This window comes from Lagopus muta, chromosome 3 (genome assembly GCF_023343835.1).
Source record: "Lagopus muta isolate bLagMut1 chromosome 3, bLagMut1 primary, whole genome shotgun sequence".
Taxonomy (NCBI): Eukaryota; Metazoa; Chordata; class Aves; order Galliformes; family Phasianidae; genus Lagopus; species Lagopus muta.
Window position 1 is genome coordinate 70,848,730 of NC_064435.1, and position 19,472 is coordinate 70,868,201.

The window sequence follows — 19,472 nt, forward strand, 5'->3', positions numbered from 1 at the left end:
TCAGACTAGCATCTGCAATATTACAAGACTAAACTTCCTGGTTTGACAGGCATTTCTATGGTATTCCATCTTTCACATTAACGTTAGCAAATCAGTCATCAATGCTCTAGGTAACATTTAACTAATCCAAACTCAAATAAAGTTTCCTTGAAGCACAGATGAAGATTGATTCACACAATAATTTCTGTAGTCCCCATGAACATGTAAGTCTCTGATTCATACCAGCCCAAATATTTACGCCGGCACCAGATTTTCTTGTATACTCTATGGGCAGTGGCAAATATGGGCTTGCTTACTTAGTTTTCCAAGTAGTTCTCCCTTCTTCTTTATTTAGTTTTATACATTTAGCTCCCATCAGCTGAGGCATTGTGAACATCAAAACATTTTTTGCTGTTGTCATCCCTCTCTTCCCTTTTCCCAATACAGAAAATGCTACATGCTTTATTCATTTTCTGTTCCCTCCTTATTTATGCCATGCTTTCTTCTCAACAGGGAATAACTTCTATAATAACTGTATACTATAATGACTGGAGGCTGTATATTCTGGGGCTTTTTTTGTGGATGCTGTTTTGCTTTCTTTCTACTCAGTTATTCTTTCTTTTTTCATGTCCAGTATCATCACTTTCCTGATTCATAACAGTGTCCATACCTGGAGATATTTAGCTTTTAAGCTTACAGTATTCAGGTCCTAAACTGATTCACCTTTCTTTTTTTTAGAATCATTCTTTTTTATTTACATGTATTAATGTCTGAAATCTGTTTTTCCTTCTACCTGCATGAGTCTAAGTTTGAAGGGCAATACATTTTCACCTATAATATTGTAAGTACTAAGCTATTTTTCTGCAGCACCTTTGGGGCTTGTGCATGTAAGTCAAATATTTCTTCAGCTACAAAACAGTATTAACAAGCTTTTAAACATACCAGAATGAATGAAAAAAGTTATAATATATTAAAAATCACACAATCAGTACAGGAGTGTTTATTATTATTATTATATTTTATTATTATTATTATTATTTTATGGGAAGTTGAGTTAGCCTTATAGGCTCACAGCTGTAAAAATGGATATCTCCTCTCTCTTGTTTCCCCTCCCACTCACCTTGAACTTCATTCTGCAAAAATCCGACCCTTCTTTACCATTATCTGAAATAAGTATGATCCAAAATTTTCCTCCTACATAATGTCCAAAAGCAGCCATAAAGGAGTCTAATAATGGAAAAAGCTGGTACAAAAAATAGGGAGATATTGATAAGGAAAGACTACTTGAGATACGTGAATTATTAGATTACTTATCTGTGGATTATGGAGATGTAATCAAATGCTCTTTAAAAAAAAAAAAAATCAAAGATGTGTTGAGACACTTGTTTCCACTTAGAGCAGATGGGATCCATTCTATAAATGTCTTGTTACCTCACCAGATATACAGCAGAGCTGATTCACCATTAATGCCTTGAAATTCACATCTTAATTGAACCAAGAACAACTAATGGTCTTTTTTTCTTTCATAAGATAGAGTTAATATATATCAGAAATTTCTGCATAAACAGAAGTCACTCTCATAAGGAGGAGCATTAATACAGCATGGGAACAAAATTTGAACTGTTCAGATAGGTAAAGTAAGATTTACCCCCGCAGATCCCAGAGTTCAATTTGTCCTTTCTTGTTTTCTGCTGGGTTTATTTATTCTCCATGCTTCTGTTATATTACTTGTTCATTTTTGCAAATACATCATCAATAATAGTAGCATTGTGAAACGCAGCTGGAAAGAACCAAATTTAATGAAGTCTTTAAGTCTGAGCACACAATGTGTGCCTCTGCATGTGTGTGTATGAACAAATATAGATGAAAGCTCAGTATTCTGACACATGATGACCAAAGCTTTCATTGTGTTTCACTGCCAAAGAATAGGTCATGACAGACAGACATTTATGCAATATTCTCTTCTGCTGGTACCTCATTCTACAGAGCTCAGGCACATCACATGTCTTACACAGGGAAATTTAATTTAATGTGTCCCTGACTGTGAATGCTGAATTTATAATCTCAGAAAGCACAAGCTCTGTTGCGTAACAGTATGGGCAAAAAGGCAAGTGTTACATCTTTACAGTTGTCAATGAAGTGAATAGATCTGAAGCAAGGTAACCTCTGCATTCCTAAATTTAGACAATTAACTTAAAGGATGCACTTTTGTTAAAAACCTCTGATCGTTTCAGACAATTTCATTTGTTTCTAGAGCAAAGATGGTTTTGGTTCTCACACCTGAAGAGTTCATAGCTAAAATATGCCTTAAAAGTATACAGGTATGATGAGACTGTGGGTTTTAAAAGTAAGGTCAAGTTTTTAGAAGCAAACACAGAAATAATAGAGCATTAAGAAGAAAGGATTTGTGTGAATACATACTTGAAACAACACTAGAAATTTTGTTGTCACATTAACATTAGAAATTCATTTATCTCCCTTTAAAGATGATTCCTATGTACAAAGTATCATTAATTTAACACCATGTTTGCCATTTATCTTTATTGTCCAGGAAAACTTCTGGTATTTGTTTTCTTTCTAGTATTATATTCAATTTCTTTTTTATTAAAGTTAATAAAAATAAAGAGGCATTTTTCTGAGCTGACTTCTCTTTTCAGTATATTAGCTACAGTATTTTTTTAGTAGTTGATTCAAACACATTAAATGCTTTGTTTTATGATAAGATATATAAAAAATGCATAATAATTCATATGTATGCATAGCAACTAGCAACTGTTTAATTCAGGTGCAGCACATTCTTTTTTCTCTCGGCCTTCCGAAATGCATGAAGAAGACAAAGCTGCTGCTGACTGTCTCCATAGAGACACCATGACAGTATCACAAGAAAACATTTTTACTTCAGTATCTTCAGGCAAATGGATTTTCCTCCTGAGCAAAACCACTCAATAAGGGAAGTACCAGGAATAGAGAAAACATTCATTACAGTGTGCAGCTCATTGTGATCTGCATTGGCTTGGCCTGTGAAAAGTGTTTTAGTACAGTGTTTAGAAATGCTGGAGAAAATGGTATATACATATATATTTCAGACCTGTCTGCTTTGCCAAATTCAGGGCATTTTTATGTTGATATTTTGGCTTAAATAACGCAGGAGAGCAGCCTATTTCTCTCAATGGAAATAAGAAAATGACTATTTTACTTGACCCTGAAAATAAACTTAGTTAAAAACAAAACAAAACAAAGCTAAATTAAAAAAACAAGCAACAACAACAAAGCAAACAACAACAAGACAATTTAGAGAGTTAATCTGAATAATCTAAAAGATAATAGTGAGAAGTTTTTTTAATTCAGAAAGTAGAACTGGAAATATAGTGATGACTGCTATCAACACTACCTATTCTAAACTAGAGTCTGCATGGAAAATCAAGTCTATCCAGAAGGCATTTCAGAGCTGTAATTTACCTTCAGAAAGTCAAAAGCAATTCACATAATCCTAATAGTTTTCACTACTTTAAATACTCAGATGTTTAAAATACATTCATTACATTGAGATGTTTTCCTTATTAAATATTTATACTCCCTCTCCAAATTACAATGTGGAGTTATGTAGTATGTATTAATATCAAATGGATTTATATAGCATATATTAAGACAGTCAATTCATCATGTATACATATAACAGAATAAAACAAAATGAACTATACCCATCAATATAATTTACTCAAAACAAATCTAGTCTCTGAGATTGTCTGATTTGGAAATTTGGGTTTTAACACAGTGGATGAATGCTAAGTCTTATGACATACCAATTTATTATTTTTAAGGATTTTCAAGGAAATAGACATTTTAAACTTGTATTTCTGTAGTTAAAATATTATTAGTCAACGATGCCATCTGAATGATCTTCAGCTCTCCTGATTTTTGATTAAATACAGTGATTTTGAAAGAGGATAGATAAGTAACTTGAATTCTCCTGTTACCACTGAGGTTGCACATCACTCTTTTCACTCCCACTCCCTCTTCTGGACAAGAACAGATTTCCAAGAGCATTTTGATTAAACAAAGAAAGAAATGAATGAAATCATACATCATCATCAATTGAAAATTTCTGAGATGAATTCTGCACATAGTATTTACACAAAGTTCCACTGCTTTTTACAATATAAAAAAATATACTAGGTTCAGATGTCACAGTAGGCAGTTCAAAGACATGAAAAATAATCTCCTAAATTTTCCAATTGTTGTAGAACAGAGATAGACTACAACACCTACAATAAGTAAATAACTAGATGGATAGATAGATATATAGATTGATCGATAAATAGACAGATAATAGAATAAAACATCTAGATAAAATAATAAAGATAAAATAATAATATTTCCCATAATATTGAACTATTCATTAAGCTATTTAAAAGCACAGCATGTACTATGATAACAATGATAGACCCTCCAGATAACATAAACTAATACCAGCAGTACTAATTTTCAATGAGTGCCAGTTTTGTGCCAGTTGTGTCTGCATGAGACAATAATCTTAAAACGTAAGTATCTGAAACCTTAAGTTTGCACTGGCTACAGACACTTTTATACAAAACCTGGTGGGACCATATCTAGAAAAATTGACTAGCATTTATCTTGACTCATTATATATTTTCAAATAGAAAAGTATATTGTGAATATGGCAAATTTAAAACCGAAATCTAATACGTCAATTTGAATTCTGTCATTCTTGAAGATGTTTTTATGATTGCTTTCAAGATAAGTAAAAAAGGGCAGACAGTAAAGTAACTCTCTGGGGAAAAAATAATAATAATAATAAAATTGTTCTAACAGAAATAATTATAGAAAAATTCCTGCCAACCTGAACATTTCTGTTAAAAAAAACTGCCTAGTGACTATAATGAGCCTGAAGCTCTCTCTCTTCATACATAACTAGATGAGAAATTTTAACTGTAGGTTTTCATTCTGCTATAAATACAACTTACTGGGTAGGGACTTGAGCATCTGTTTAAGCAATTTGGTTTCTTAAGCTCTTCTTTTCCTTATACTGTATTACAGGTATCCAAAAAAGAAATGTTCTATTTTGATTACAAGAAAAAACTCTTCATTGACTCAACAAAAGCTTTATTTTTCTTCTAATAATCTATCTGTTCTTCAGAATCTATTATTTTACAGTATTTCTGAAAAATAAGTCTATCACCCAGAACATTTTCATAACTACTCTATGAGAAATTGTAAATATGGAAAGACAGGAATAAATCCAAGCTGATCAATGATTTACTTATTGTTTCAAGTTAGCTAGTCTTATTATCAGAAGTTACTTCCTGGATTAGCCTATGATCACATGGTAGAAAAAAAGTCAACTTTTTATCCACAGATTTCACCACTGCATCAATAACTGGTAACACTGAATTAAACTCTTCACATTCCCAGAAGAATTCAGAAGATTGCTTTTAAAGGAGAGAGAAACAGATGAGTTGTGGAGAGCGAAAATATAGAAACATGTTTTTAGAAGAATTCAAACCAAGTTAAAAAGTAACTGATGACCCTGAAACATAATTTTAGACATCAAAGTGAGGACATAAAAACAGGTATCTCTTGTTATATATAATAATTCAGCATGAGAACACTATGGATCCAAAAAGGTAACACTAAAACTTAAATAGGGTAATTCAGACCCATTCCAAGACTTTTCTGTATGTAAACGTGTGTGTATATGCATGAGCAAGAGGGAAAGTGAAAAAAATTGACAGGACATGCCTTTAAAAAAAGAAAAAATTTTTAGCTAGATGATATGAATCCAGTAACTATTTTTTAAAAAATCAGTACAAGCTCCATTTTTCTGAGGTTGTTTATGTTACAGCACCATTCATCTACTTTTCACCTTGAATGGAGAGGCAATACATATACTTCTGTAGTTGTTGTTTTTATGGGGTTTTTGTATGTTTGTTTTCCCAGCTACTACTGTATTACTGTGCGGGAAGGAGAAAGATGCTATCACAGTCACGTATTACCTGACAAACAGCAGGAAGGGCTGATAATCTCAATAATATGTATCTCATTCACTCCACTTCCTCCTCAGCTGAGATAAAAAGTAAGGTGAATAAATCAGAACACTGTTTTTTGCCAATCGAGCAGGATTCTGCAGAATTTCTTTTGTCCTATCTTCCTATTGTAGATGGAAACTACAATTCATTGGTAAGAGAGAAGCAGGAATTGATGGGTATAAAAGTAACTTAATAGAGTTTAATCATAAATAACAGTGAGTTAAGAAATGATACGTATGATTATTTACTGCATAGAGAATAGGGGTAAACACATTAATCCAGGAGGTCCTCCCATTGAGTCCCAAGCTTCAGGTTCAACCCTCTTGCCTTCTAAACTTGTTGAAGCACAGAGATAAGGAGTCTAGGTGCAGCTAAATGTAACTCTAGTTCCATGCTTGGTCAGCAGCTTTTGTCTGAGGGATTATATGTACACAATTGATAGAAAATTGAATGTTAGTGAAAATAACAAAATTTAAACAAACTTTTAGTCACTTACTGAGGATCTATATCAGCAAGACATCTCTTGATGTCAAGATGTAAGGCATCTATGCGCAGGTGTAACCTTCAAGGGGCATCCCTGTTAAGGTGAGCACCTGCCATGAAGCACACTGCCACTCAGGAACAATGTGCTTTGTTTTTGGAGGGACTGAATCAAAAGTTCACTGTCTTTTCACAGTATAGACTTGAGACTTTGCAAAGAGACATTTAGCTTTTGAGTTCTGATAGGATCAATACTTTCCTTACCTATTTCTCTTGAACTTCTGGAGAATCAGACTAATTTACTCTTCCTTACGCTTCATTCTTGTCAGTATAATCTCAATTTCTTTGCATGGAGGTTGGACGACTGAAAGTTGTCTCTTAAATACAAGATTTTCACCTCCTTCATCACATTATGTTGCTATTCTGATTTTACTTTCATTACACTCCTAAATTAATGTTTCACCACAAAGTTCCTATGGATCATCATAATTATTCAACAATATTTATACTCTAATCACCTAATTATCTCTCCTACTAGTATGTCAGCAGGCAACGTTCAGCAATATTAAAACATTGGTGTGCTATTAGCACTGTTTTATTTACAGATCTGAAAGACAGTATCATATGGTGTTCTACAATGAAAATTAACTCCATCCCAGTCAGATATGGTACGAATATGAAAGATTTACCACCAGGTGCTTACCAGGGTTTTTCAGTTTATTTGTTTGCTTTTTTTTGTTTTGTTTTTCAGTTGTGTGGTTTTGGCTCTTTTTGCCTTGGGTTTTTATCTGTGTGTAACTTATTCTGAAAGTTTAGTGCAATCAGATCACTGATCATTTGTGAAATTGTTTATCAAATATAGTAAATTGGTTATTATTAAGAAATAAATCAGTTAAGGATTCCATTGTCGATCTCCTTCTGCATAGGCACAATAAATTGAGATTTAAGGAAGATATTAGCAGCCAGACACCATGAATGTGGTGAGATTAGTAACAGAGACTATAGAAAGTTATACATGCATTAAAAAGAGGGAATTCTTCTCACCTTGAAAAAAAAAAACCCAATCCCTCTACACCATCTTACTACATTTTAAAGTCACTACTCCAAAATCAGACAACTTTTCTGATGCATGCTGTGCAGATAATTAAACTATTTTACAGTACTTCCTTGCTTTCCAGTTTTGATCCAAGTCTTTGATGATGAAAGTATTTCCCTTCTCCAGACTACAAGCAGAACTTCAAATAAAAAACAAATAACAACAACAACAAAACAAACAACCAAACAAAAAAAAACCAGCAGCTAGTAAAATCTCCATGCTTAAACTAGAATATCTACAGATGTTTTAAGGCTGCGTATCATTTCATTTCTGAGCATACCTGTATCAGTCTTTATCTCTTGTAAGATATACTTGAATACTATAACCTTCCTTCCGTCCTTCCTTCCTTCCCTCCCTCCTCTTCTTTTGGTGGAACAAAGAAAAAGGCTGCCCAGGGATGAGGTGGGGCCATAATCACTGCAGATTTTAAAGGAAAGCATAGATATCGCACTGAGTAACACCGTCACAGGCACAGGAATGGGTTGATTGTTGGACTTCTCCCAGAGCAACAACGTACATGGAAGTATTGAGAAGATTCCACAGGGCAATGAAGGGCAATTAAAATATTTAGATATCTCTCCTTTAAATATCTCTCCTGTGAGGAAACACTGAAAGAGATGGGACTATTCACACAGAAGGCTTACCAGTGTGTATAAATATCTGATGGGAGTGAATAACGATAAGACATCCAGTATTACTGCAGCCTTAAAACATTCCAGTTTAAGCATGGAGATTTTACTAGCTGGTGTTTTGTTTTTGTTTTTATTTTTATTTTTGTTGTTGTTGTTGTTGTTGTTGTTATTTGTTCCCTTTCATTTGAGACTCCTCTTGGTTTCCAGTGAAAGGAGAAGATGCTATGGACAAAAAGCTAAAACACAGGAAATTCCTTGGGAACAGAAGAAAACACTTACTCTGTGAGTGTGGTCAAAGACAGGCAAGGGAAGTGATGATGAGTTCTCAAAGAAATGGTGGAGTATCCTTGTAGATACTTAAAACTCATCTGGACATAAATCTGCTCTAGGTGCCCTTGCTAGAGCAATAACGTTTGGACTAAATGACTATCAGAAGTCCCTTCCAGCTTCAAGTCTTCTGTGGCTATGTTTCTTTCACTGATTCTTTCATTGCTTTCCCATCCCTACTCCAGTACCTGTACTGAGTCCAATCTTTGATTGTCTTCAGGTAGCAGCTAAGTCTCACTGACACTTTGTTATGGAAAGCCTTCTGATTCATATGAACATAAAGATACAAATTTTGGTTTACTATTCATAATAAATTGAACTATATCTTGCAATTAGTCTTAAAAAGAGGAGGCCTAGAACTATCAGAGTCTGAAAGGATTTGATGTCAGGGTTACTGCTGTATAAAGCACTACGGTTCAGTTTCCTTTACTTCTTATTGTGTTTTTTTTTTCTTTTTTCTCACCCTTTCTGGACCTTTCCCATAGGTGACAACTGGTAGTCTTTGAAGCACATGTCACTGTTGATCTGAGTACTTGCCACCTTTCAGATAAATGAAAGCCCAAGTGCACAAAGCCTGCAATTGCTTCAACCCAGTTCCCGTTCACTTGTCAGAGGCAGGGCAAGCACTATCAACACTTAATGGGAGAAATATGTCTTATGTTAAACTGTCAAGAAGACATTGTTTTATAGTGAACAATTCCAACACTTTCTTTTACACATACAGCTTAAAGATGTGGCGTAAGAAAAGACTTTCTGCTGTTACACACAGCAGTAATACTATACATTCATCATGTCTCATTTCTATACAATCTGAGAATCTGAAGACAAGAATATCTGAAAAAAAGCCTGTAACAGCTCAGTGGTTAAGAAACTTTGTATGCTAAGGAAACGAAAGGGTTCAAGCACCTTTAGTCAAGATAGTCTTATGATCTGGTCTCTGTTCCATACATCTTGTAAGTACTTTAAAGTCAGATAAATGTGTAGAAATTCCTAGGAATAGAAAACAAAGTCAAGACCTCATTCTCATTTGAGTAGACTAACAAAGTCACGCTCAAGTCCTCGTCTGCCAGCTTTGAATTTTTTATGAATTTGGAATTTAGCCACAGTCCCTTGAAAAAAAGTGTTTACAAACTTAAGCTGCACTTTAAAATCCTTCGAAGCAGAGAGATACCTTTGTCATTTATTTTTTCTCAATAGTTTGACAGCTGCTTTTTTTTTTTTTTTTTTTTTTTTTTTTTTTTTGAGATATATCTGAAACTATAACTAGAATAGCTGGAACATTTTCAGTAATCCATAATTACATTTCCCACTGGCTAGCTGTAAGCACCTTTCTCTGTATACTAGTGTTTGTTTTAGATACTATTCTGAAATGAAGAATGACTCACAGGTAAGTTTAAGTAACAAGAAAAGCTGCTATCACTCCCAGCTAACCTTCAAACCACCATTCCTTCTCCAAGAAACTGTTGCCTTTATAGCAGCAATTGATGAGCCACGGACTTACACACAGGCTGATAAATTCAGCATCCAGCTTAATTTCCACTACTCCCTGTATCTAATAAAGTATTCTAAAAATACTTTACGGTTTCTTTTAATAGTCAGAGACATAACGTGAAATTAAAAGCAGCGATTAAAAAGCAGATTAGTTATCCTTTCACCTGTTAAAGAGGAACCTAAAGACAGAGCAGATGGATAATTCAGGATAATATTTCCTGCTTCATTTGCCTGACTTGCATTTGTCTGCCTCAGCTTTGTGTTAGCCAGGAACTTCTTAAGCAGTGAAGGCATCCAGGCTATAGCTCTGGTCTCTAGACGACGTAAGGCATTCCAGTTCAGCAAGGCACTGGAGTGGAGTTCAAGTCCTCCACTGACCACAAATACTTGTATACATACATCTAACACAAATTCTTAGACAGTCATTAAAAATGAGATTACAAACTGTTCAGAGAATACAAATTAAAAATTAAATTTTGCAAATTTAATACTATTTAGTCTACATGCAAAAAAAAGAGAAATTTAATTAAAAAAGTGATTCAAAGTTAGGTCACATTTCCATTTTCAATACTTGAAATACAAGACTTGACTTGGGTCATTTTACTGAATTATTTTATTGTCAGTTAACATAAACTTTTAGTTACTGTGTGGTGTACTGAGGAAAAATAGACATATAATTAAACTGTCACCTTTCCTCCCTCAATCTCAGGAACATCTTAAAGTCAACACGTATCTCGCTCCTTTCCTAGTCTCTACTCCTCCAGTTTTCTGTAGCCACCTCTGCTATAGCCTACATACCCAAAGACCTGTCACTGCTTCATAGTCTCCCAGAGCTCCTTTATATCACCTTCCAAGTGTGTGCCTCCAGCTGCATTCCCAGCAATGTCTCCTTCCTTACATCTTCTGCACTCCCTCCTTTGGTTTCTGCAATGAAACCATCCGTGTGTGGTGTGCAGTGGTCTGTTTCCACCAGTTTCCAACTTGGCTGAACCTGGCTGTGATGGCCAAAGGGCAGTTCCTGGCTTCTTCCCACACAGGCACCCTGCAGCTCTTGCTACTACACAAACAGCTATGCCTAATAATTGTCCGCTTGGGAAGCAACAGGAAAAAGCTATCATATTTCTAAATAAATAGGGAGAAGTGTTAATCTACTCTAGGATTATCAGGAGATTAAACACCCTGCAGTTACAGGTGCAGGTCTCTACTGGAATGACAGTTCTTCTGACATAAGGTTGTTTATTAATGAAACTTATTTAAATCATTTTCTCTTCCTAGATTTTTCTATTAACCTCTGAGGAAGGTTATATAATAAATGAGAGACCAAAACATTTCGTACTAGAGCATCCTAATATCTTTCAGATGCCTTTTGAGCATATTTCAAGGTAACTCTTCCCAAAGGCATTTCCACAAGTGTATTTGTGACTTGGTCTCAAATAGTTTATATTATGCAGAATCTTTATAAAACATGACAGACTTTCAAATTAATTAGCTGATTATTTGGTAAGCTTATTTGTCAATGCTATCACCCCCAACATTTTTCACTGCATAGTTGATAAGTTAAATACCTGATTATACTGAAAATTAATTGGTTTTTAATAATGTCTGATGAAAAAAAGTAGTAAGCTCTGAGGTATATGCCAATCAAAATATAATACAATTTATGACTGGAGAAGATTAACATATGCTCCTTCATGAGGTTTGAACCCTTCTTACTCCCCCCCAAGAGAGATAAATTTCTTGATCAAGAGTATACAATGTGAATAAGTTGCAGTACTTCTTCGTACCAGTCTTAAACACAAAAACTACTCTTGTATACTATAAAGTTTCTTTAACTTCAGTGTGATTTTATGGCAGATTAAGGTGATTAAGTAAATCTAGACTAAAACAATTCATTACACACAGACTGTTTAGCTTGGAACACCAAGCTAAGAACGTTAAGAGAACACTAACAACACTATTACACACAGACTGTTTAGCTTGGAACACACAGCTTGGAAGTATTGTTGAGCAGTACTTCAACAAGGAAACAGGAAATAGAAAATCAGCTTCTTATAAATTTGAATCAATGCTAAAGCTGTAAAGCTGTATTTCTAGTTTCTTCCAAAGTGAAAAAAACGACAATAATAAGGTGGTTTTGGTGGTGGGTTTTTTTTTTTTTTTTTTTTTTTTCCAGATAAGAATAAGCCAGACAGAATATGCTAAGAATCAGAGAAAACAGCCATTAGCAGGACATTTTTCAATATTTTTTTCAAATTATTATAGAGCCTGGCAATTAACAGAAGGAAATCTATTTAATTAAAATATTCTTAACCATGACATTTGTCAGTCATGAGGTTTAAGTTTATGATATAATTAATTATATATAATTAATAGGAATTAATTTCAATAAGTACAGGTTTTAAAAAGCACAATTTTTGTTTTGGATAGCATTTTATTGGAGCATGTAATGAAACTACATGACAAGGGCTAAAGGGTTAAAGAATTTCATATTGACTGTACAACTCTCAACATTAAATATATTGTATTTTTACTCCCTTTCTGGATCTGCACATGATCTCTAAATCTACACATGCACTCCATATCACTCCATACTACAAAAGTTTAAAATTTTGATGTGCTTTTTTTATTTTAGATGCCTAAATCTCATTTTAAGATAGAAAGTGCATTTGATTGTCCAAGTGATCCTCTACTCAAAAGAAAAAAAACCCATAGTTTTAAGACTACTGAAGTCTTCTCACTGAAGCACATTTTCATATCGATATAGATCTCTCTGATAAGAAAATTTCATCACCTTAATGAAACAGGTATGACGGTGTTGTCACAACAGTCAAGAGAATAGAAATTGATTTACTGTACTCTTACTCAGTTTAATAGAATCTCCTGAGCTCTGATAACACCAGCTAAGTTCTTGCCAAATTAAAGTGTCTTGGTTTAATAATAATTTAACAATAATATCCTAGCATTCTGTGTAGGTTAATATTTTTATGAATGCATTTCAATGTGTGTGGTTAAAGACCATAGAATCTTAGAATCTTAGAATCTTAGAACCCTTAGAAATGACTGCTAAGAGCATCTAGTCCCACAACCAACACTTCACCACCATGTCCACTAAGCCATATCCCCCAATGCCACATCTTTCTTGAAAACCTCCAGGTTTCTTGAAAACCTCCAGGGTTTTCATCATAACAGATGTTCTCACTGGAAAAAAAAATTTGGACAACTGCCTGTTTCTTACAAGTCCTTGATTTACTAAATGCTGGTAGATAGACTATCCACTGTCACACTGTGTGCAGTGGTCTCCAAGAGTATAAGCACAGGTGATCAAAAGGGTTTGAGAACAGCAGCACAGATGATAACAGAGACATCAAAGATATATCATTATCAATAACAAACAAAAAAACAGTTCTACATATTATTAAAGAATTATAATCTTAAGAGCTGGAATTACAAGTTTTAGAACAATAGGAAAACAAACAACACATAGGCCACATGAATTAACAATGAAAACATGAAGGACACAATCAGAAACAGGAGCAGCTCTACCATTAGTACAGTGTGCACCCTCAGCATAACTCTTTAATCCTGTTAAAATATCTTTTTTCTTTCTTGTACTAAGTATGGATTATGGGCATTCTGACAATAAGCCCAGCACCAGCACATAAAGTGTTCAACAGAACTGGATGTAAAATATACTTACACTTTGAGATCCGCACCTGCTTAGAAGAATTAGAGACTTAACCGATAAGACAAAGAAGAGAACCATAACCTCTACAAGAATGAGACCAAGGAAAAAAAACATGGAGGGAGTTTCTGCAGCATTGTATCTCCCAGTGGAACCCAATCCATGCTACTACTTTAGCATCAAGTATCTCTCCTCTTTTGAAAATGAAAGTGCCTCTTTTCCTTTTATCATTCATCATATTCTGCTTTAGCAACTCAACAATTACTTTCTACTACGTAACTGGGGTTAGAAAATTAAACGTTTAAAATGTAGAATATGCTTTTGTGTATTGTGTGCGTATTGTGTGTGTATGTGCACTATGTGTATTATCTGCTCTAGACTTGTCACAGAGTGGCTGATACTGCAGCAGCAGCCAGGATAAACTCAGATGTAACATAGACATCCAATAGAACAATCAGTTGATAGACGAGAATTCTCTGATTAACACTCCTCCAAATTCTCTGATTTCCTCACAGTTATCATTTATATCATTACTCATTCTAGCCCATAATCCTTCCTGAAAGGACTTAAGACCTGCTACTTAGATATATTCAACATGTGTCTTAAAATACAGTGTACAAAAAAAGTTGATAATAGTCAGTGTTAGGCTTTAGTTTTTGAAGACCAAAAAGAATTTGATATTAATTTTTCCATCAGCATCTGAACCCATGAGTTTTCTGGAATTTGCACAATTTCAGGCTGCAGTAAGTAACTTCCAGAGATTTAGTCTTGTTTAAGAACTGGTAAGTATTCCTGTTAAAAATAGCTGAAAGCACTTATGCTTTCTATTTTATCTAGAGACCAATAGGTTGAGTGATTCTTTGTTTAGCCTCTGAATAGTTCAAGAGTTCTTTTAAACTTTTGAAACTGTGGCCATACAAGGCAGCCTACAAAATCAGAGACAGGTAGCTGTATATAGGATTGTATCTTCAGTGAATAAGAGAGGGACAAAAGCATGATATGGATTTTCTGATACCATCTGATCAATTATATGAATTCTATATCCTGTTATATTCTAGGTAGGCTAATTCTTCTTATGGTTATACTCACAATAATCCAGTCTTGAAGAGGATACAAAAGCACTTCACTGTATACCTTCCTATGGGATACATATGACTATATGATAATTTCTTGTGGGCTCAAATTCATGTGTACAAAATAATTACTTATAGTGAGAGTGACCAAACACTATGCTCACTTTAGCAACTAAAATGTATACTAAAATTGGAATGATGCACAGAAGATTACCATGGTCCCTGTGCAAGAATGACAAAAAAATTCATAAGTAAGTCCATATTTTTTTATCTTATTTCTGAATTTGATGATGACTTTTATTCAGAAGAAGTGCTTAACAAATACAGTAATCAGTTCTAGAGTGGTCCTGGCTCCAGCCAGGACAATTGGGTTTCTTGAAGTGTGTTTATTCAATGGCCTCTCATATGAGACCCACAGACGTACAAGGTTCTAGTGAACATTAGTGCACAAGGTACTAACTTGATGGCAGTACTGATGTCATCATGTTATTGAGAGGCAGGCTTCATGTGTATTTCTGGAGCAACAAGAAGATCCCAAGAGTTCATTCCTTAGGAGGCTGAAGAGAACCTAGCTGGGAAGGATGGCAAAAGCATCCCACTGTGATAGTGCAGAGGCTCCGTGCATTCTTGACATAGGTAATCTCAGGAAGGATTACTTCAAGGACCTAAAGAGTACTGGTGGGCTTTTGATATAGCTGTCTTGGAGGTGGAGACATTAAGCAGCTGTCTACCTTGCCTGGATTCTTCTGTTTTGGATTTGTTAAGAGAACTGCAGATATCAATCACTATTACAACAGTGACATTATCACACCAACTAAGACTTCCTGATTTCCATCCACAAACTTACTCATTATTGAGAGAGCCAAGAAATAATCAACAAGACTTGCTCACCCCTTAGCAGTTCTGTATGAACAATGCAATGGAGAGTGGTGTTTCACTGTGGACTACTGTCACAGCACTGCTGAATGCTGTCATGTTGGACATGCTAGAATTTCAATATGAACTGGGAGTCAAAGGCAACCAAGTGTTATATCACAATTTCTTTTGGTGGTATAGTGCAGGCCACAATTCACTTTCATTGAGGGGCATCCAATACACCTGGAATTGACAGCCCCAGTGGTGGGAACACAATCCTACCATTTGCAATAGGCTGATCCATACTGCTCTGGAAAAAGGGAAGCTCCTGAACACCTGCAATACGTTGGTGACATCATCATGTGGGGCAGAGGAGCAGCACAGCACAGCACAGCACAGCACAGGAGGTTTTTTAAAAAAGAAAGAAAATTATCCAAATCTTTCTGAAAGTCAGTGTTACCAGAAAGCAAAGCAAGTTCAAGTAACCCTTAAAGGAGATTCAGTTTTGAGGAATAAAAATGCCAAGATGTATATCATTATTTACCTATGGATGTGATGAACAAAATAACTTCTATGTCTCCACAAAGGGAAACATAAGCTTTCTTAGATGTTATAGGTTTTAGTAGAATGCATATTCCAGATTGCAGTCTGATTGTATCAAGTGATATCGAAGAAGAATAATTTCACCTGGGGCCATGAGCAACAAGTCTTTGAGCAAATTAGGAAATAGTTCATGCAGTAGACCTGGAGCCAGTCCAGATAGGATAAGATGTAAAAAAAATGCTCTACACTGCAGCAGGGGAAAATGGCCATACCTGTGCCTTCCCCAGTAGCACAGGGACAGGTTTACCAGAGATGTTATAGAATCCACAACTCTGATCATATTCAAAGCCCAACTGGACATAGCTCTGAGCAGCCTGTTTTAGTAGACCAGTCTTCATCAACAATATTCATCTAAATGAACTTTGGACATCTATACTGACCATACATGCTCTGTGACTGTGTGTGTTCATAGAGGGAAAGCATTTTATCTATCACAATTGTAAGTATCTGTCAAAATGCCAATGAAACCTCTCCTACAAGAAAACTGACTTTTTTTTTTTTTCAAATTTAAAAGAATGTTATCCAATAAATACAGGGATATTAACTGATCTACAGAACACTGTAATTGATTTATCCTGATATTACTGCACAGCATTCTGATGAAGACCTTAGCCTGTAACCAGAAGAGAAAGCTACAGCTTTCGAATCAGTAATTATGAAAGAACCTTATTCGTTGATTTCAGTCCAATGAGCAAGAGTAAAAGAATGCATCTAGAAAACTGGTGTTTGGTTGTCATTCTAAGAAATCAAAGACTGTGAGCTGACAACTTCAGAAACTATGGAGTAAACCTTTGAGAACCTACAAGGTTAAAAACAAACATAACCAATCACATAGCTTTGCAAATAAATTCACAAGCCCCATTTTTCTTGATACATCCCACTAAGAAACATGGCAAAATGAGCCATTAGGAATGGGATATGGTCATTGATATCAGACTGTTTTGTGCTTAGAAAATTATCATTAAAATCCTAAAAGGTAAAGCTGTAGAGCATTTTATAGGTGTTTGGGATTTCTTTTGCTTGTATGTTTCATGTGTTTTTCCACCAAAACTATCAGCATTATCCTCTCTCACCACAAGAAACAGTTTTCTGTTTCTAAATTCTGAGTCATGATGATTCTTTCCACTTTAGAACTGTAATTTTTCTTTCACTTCTATATTTTATAGACAGGTACCAAGATTTTTTTCTCTCTCTTTCAACATAAGGAAATTTAATCTTGTAACGGGACAAGAGAACTGGCTGCAGAAAGAGTAACAAGCCCATGATGGCAATTCAGGAGACTTCAAACCTTCCTACCAGTAGGTGGAGCAAAAATGTCATTAATATTGAGAATAACTCTGAATTAGAACTCTCTAGTTATCCGTGGGTGTGTTCCTCTTCTATTCTGTTTACTGATTGCTCAGTCCAGTGAAGACACCTTAATGCCTCTGGTTTTTATTTAGCTTTAAGTATAAAAGAATTTCATCTGATATGGCTTTCAGAGGCACAACAAAGGGGAAAAAAATTGCTCTGCCAGTTTCTGCTCTCTTATTTGCTTGTCTTCTCAGTATGTGGGGAGAAGGACTGGGAATGTGGCTCAGCACAGCATGACTGTGCATGTATATTTATGGACTTCTGTTCAGGTGGCAGTTGCATTGCTTGTAGTTACAAGCTCAGTCCAACTGATTATCTCTTCATCCTTTAGTTATTCCATGTACACTGTTTCATTTCCTAGAACAATGTTGTTTGAAGCCACATGAAAAATAATGCACATTCACTTACAAACTCTTTTTCCCATGCCGGTTTTATTTAGTCCAGGATGTACTTATGTTGAGGAAATAAACATGCTACAAGATGACATATCTTTCAAATATGTAACTTCAAAACTGAAGCAACCTCATTTGTGCCAAAATGTTGATAGATTTTCATTCAGGTGGTACTCAGTAATCTATTAGATAGAATACCTTATATATTAAAAGATTTTGAAAGTGCCTTTCAACTTTGTTATTTTTCTGCAAGCTATGGATTAATGGGAATCAGCATGGGACTTGTTACACTGAAAGGAATACCTGCAGGAATTAACATTTAAACTCAAAATCTCACAATGAAAACTCCTGACAGAATCATGCCTGCTGATTCCAGAGTTCACAACAAGACACAGCTTTATATTAAATCACAGCTGAGCACAAGGGTGCAGATACTTAAGTTGGCCTTTGAAAAGGGCATTGCACCTAATCATCAGAAGCTTGAATAAAAATACAGTTAGAATTTGATTATCAATCATTAGAAACTTCCTGAAGCACCCAGGTATCTCTTACAGACAAACATTTCCTTCCCAAGTATGGCTAATTTTAATAGTAAGTTTATTTCTTATTTTATTTTCCTGTTACTATGGCTTGGAAAAATAAATCTTGCTACTCACTGCTCCCATTGGCTAAAAACAGCTGTTGACCAAAATGCAAAAACAAAGCAATGGCATTTATTTTCCCTGTTTGTAAGAGAGCAGAAAAAAATTAACAAATTATATACATTCCATACTCAAAGTAAAATAACAATGGAACTGTAAAATATGTAGTACATTCTGTCTAAGTAGAAGTATAAAATGCATAATTCTTGCAAATTATTCTCTCAAGTTATATTTCTTCAAAATCTGACTAGTAGTAAGTATGTGAATATATGCTGTAGTAAAAAGTTTTTTAAATATAAGAAATCCTGTTTTGTTAATAATTTTCAAAATGAAAATTGTCCAAAAATTCTCAAGTTTAGTCTGAAAATATTTAGTCTGAAAATGATTGACTTACTGAATCCTAATAAAAGTGCTAGTTGATATATTTTACTGTAGCTAACACAGTTAATTTTAAACTCTGAAGGGACTTTTAGAGAAGTTAGAGAATTCAATGCCTGAAAATACTTTCCATAGAAAAAATTCTTAACTTCATTCATCCTTTTTGTACTTGTTAAAAAATACCAGAATAATACAAAGAAACCTCGAGAATTCTGTAAGAGTGATTATCTCCTGAACTTTAAAAGAAAGAACAAATGCTTGTAGAAGCTCAGAAAGGACAAGAAACTCCTTCAAAAAAAAGGCTATATCAATTTATAAATTGGTAGTATTATTCATTTACATGTTTACTAACTAGGTTCCCTTCTTTGAGAGAACAACTTGCTCAGAGCAAAGGTAGTCTGCCTTGATTTAGCAAGGGTTTGTATACAGACTCTCATGCCATC

General features: G+C 34.7%; 1 non-coding gene across 1 annotated transcript; it reads left to right on the plus strand.

Moving 5' to 3' along the window:
* The first annotated feature begins 14,969 nt into the window (after positions 1 to 14,969).
* LOC125691480 (U6 spliceosomal RNA) lies at positions 14,970 to 15,074 on the plus strand. Its single transcript, XR_007376153.1, has one exon. It is a non-coding gene; the product is annotated as a U6 spliceosomal RNA (small nuclear RNA).
* The last annotated feature ends 4,398 nt before the right edge of the window (positions 15,075 to 19,472 follow it).